Here is a 3,092-nt window from a genome sequence, read left to right as displayed (position 1 = left end):
ACGGGCGGCCGGCGTTCGGCTTGGCGTCGGCTGCGGCCAGAGGTTGGGGCGCCGGGGCGGCGGCCTCGGTCCGGGCTCCGGCCGTGACCTGGGAGTGGACGGCGCGCGTGGTTGGGCCGGCTCTCGGCTCTGGATGTGAGCGCGGGGCGCAGATCCTTGGCCGGGCGCGGCGGTGACTGCGCGCGGTGGGCGCGGTGGCTGGTGGGGCGCGACGGGCGTGGCATCTCCGGAGCTCGAGGTGTGCTGCGGTGCAGGGCCTGCTCGTCTACCATGCTGCTTCGCTGGAGCTGCTCCGATCTGGATCTGGCCTTGGTGGTTCTGATCTTGCTGCTGCTCCTTGCGATGCGATGGTTGCTGCGGTGGTGGTGGTCACTATGGTGTTGCGGTGGTGGACGGCGGCTACGGCCAGGGGGTGGTGCGTGCCTGGGCACGGTGGATCGTGGGATCCCGTGGCTAGGGTGAGGTCAGCCTCAGCAGGGGTGGTGATTGGTGGGCGGCGGTCGGTGGGGGTGGTGCTCTCCGGGAGAAATTCTTGCTCCGATCTTCATCGGAGCCGGCGACGGCGGCGCCCGCAGGTGTCGTGATCTTTCTTGGAAGCGTCGCCGTGGAGGTGCTCCTCCCCACGGCTTTGGCTCCGGAGGAAAACCTCAGATCCGCTGGATCGGGCGATGGAGGCGTCTTCGCGTCTTTCTCCTCCTTGGGGGCATCGTCTCGGAGCCGGCTACGACCGAGAGACTAGTGGATTGCGGCATCTTCGCCGTGGATGGTGGCATCTTCGCCGCGTGGTTTGCTGAGGCGGGGCGCTGGTTTCTGGTTGGCAACGATGATGGCGTCGAGAGGAGCTCGGGTCGCGGCTTGGACTTCGGTAGTCGGTTCTTCCCGGCATGTCCGAGGTGCTCTTCCGGTTTGCGGAGGGCACGGTCGGTGCAAGTCCTGCATATCTTCCTTGTGAGGCTCGCCGTCAAAGTCGGAGCTGCCGGTTGCTTGCGCGTGTGGCCATTTGGTGGCATGTGCCGTCGGGATTGTGTCCCATGTCGGTGGCCAGGATGGCCAGTGGTGCCCATGTCATGTGGGTTGGGTTGTATCGGTTTCAACCCGGTTTTCCGTCAATTAACCGGGCAATTCTCTTCTTCTTAATCAATGAAAATGACAAATATTTTGCCTCGTTTCAAAAAAAAAAAACTCCCAAGACAACATCGCATGTTAAATTCAAGGCAACAAATATCTAAAGGGTAAAGCTATATGGTCGAAACCAAACCTGTGGAGTATCTTGTTCAAAATATTGCTCCAGTTTCAAAACTAAATCCAATGGAGACATTGAAAATATTGCCTTCGAATTGTTTTCACTGATGCCTCGAATTTACCCCACGAGGATTTACTCCTGTTTCTTCTTGTAACGATGAAGCAATTAAGACCACAAGAAATATACCCTCTCCGTTCCGAATTACTTGTCGCATGTATGGATGTATCTAGATGTATTTTAGTTTTAGATACATCCATTTCTATAACGAGTAATTTTCAACGGAGGAAGTACTTTTTAAGTTAAGTTCCACCAGCAAGTCATATAGAAGCAATTAGCACTGACCCAAATATGCAATGACATCCTTTTTCTTCCTCTCGCACTTCATCTCAGCGGCTCCACTGGAGTAAAGCCTTGCCAAATAAATGATGCATCGCAGAATTCAACACTACCACAACTACTGAATTAAATCAAATCAGTCCAGTTTCTCGTGAAGCCAAGAATGTACAGGAAGGCGGATTACCTCCTCAAAGAGCAGACTATGCATGTCGGCCACCGCCGTCTTGACCCGGAGCTCCTTTGATGTGTTTCTGCCATTGACATCCATACAACAGTCAGTGTACAAGGTCAATTAGAGAAGGGTGTTAGATCCGTGTAGGGGCGGGGGGCGCGGCTGCGGGCGGAAGTTTTTCTGTGAGATCCAAATAGAGAGGGAGGATCGGGAGCGAGAGGGGCGTGAGACGTGGGAGGTTGTGTGCGTGGATTGGGTCGCGGTTGTTTCCTTTTTTTCAGTGTTCGGTGCGATCGTGGAAGAGTTTTTTTTGTCGACCGTGCGTACGTGGGGAGGATCGCTGTGGTTGAACCATCACGACCACTGCAGATCCCCTTTAATAGTAGAGATGCGTGGACATTGCCACGTTGCTAGAGGTTTTTTTAGGAGTAATGCCACCGTTTTATTCAATCAAAAGAAAGACCTAAAAATTTGGAATCTCGTCCAAAATTACATCCAGCACGAAGTCTGGAGGAAACGAAAGCAGACCTTACAAAGTTCATTACGAACATCTACTCTAACAAACTTATGAGCGACAACATCAGTAGAACGTCTAACCCAAGAAACCTTGACTTCATCAAAACCTCTAAATTGTTCTTTTATCTCCTCAATCCATGGCCCATTAGGCCAGACATGGGTTTACCTGAACTCTCCTATCAACTTTGCAAAGACTAGGTATTGAGGTTTTATTGTCACCTTGAATTCCCTCAACGCCCGACCCTATGCAATGACAGTAGTTCCTCCATAGCCAAACACGGCAAAAGTGCGAGCGAGGCCTCGTCTCAACACTCGCGAGAATACTAACTTGAACATGAACAAATTGGATCACTTGGGCAATAAATCATACTAATCATAAAAGTGTTCATCTTTATCCTTGAGAACAAATGCATCTACTCGAATATAACGAAGAGGGTCAAGTTACAAGCCGACCTAGAGCCGGTGAAGGGAGGAGGTGATGATGGTGATGATGATGACGGCGGCGGCACGGTGAAGATGGTCGTGGTGGCGCCGGCGTGGTGGAGAGGGCACCGGCCCGAAGGCCGGTGCTGCCGGTGGTGGAGCCTCCTCTTCTTCCCTTGATCTTGTCCCTTCCTCTACGGTAGTGATGGAGCAGCAATTAATGGGGATGGACTTGAATGTGTTAGAGATGAATGAGATTGTAGAAGGACAAGATGTGGGCTGTGCAATCACAATGTTTTAATCGGTGCACCAGACACGTATATATAAGTACAGAGGTGGGCCACAACCTCAACGATACAAAGGAAACAGGAGGTGGGCCCTACACACAAATATACACGTACA

Source organism: Triticum dicoccoides, chromosome 3A (assembly GCF_002162155.2).
Source record: "Triticum dicoccoides isolate Atlit2015 ecotype Zavitan chromosome 3A, WEW_v2.0, whole genome shotgun sequence".
NCBI lineage: Eukaryota > Viridiplantae > Streptophyta > Magnoliopsida > Poales > Poaceae > Triticum > Triticum dicoccoides.
Note: the sequence above shows the minus strand (reverse complement) of the source record.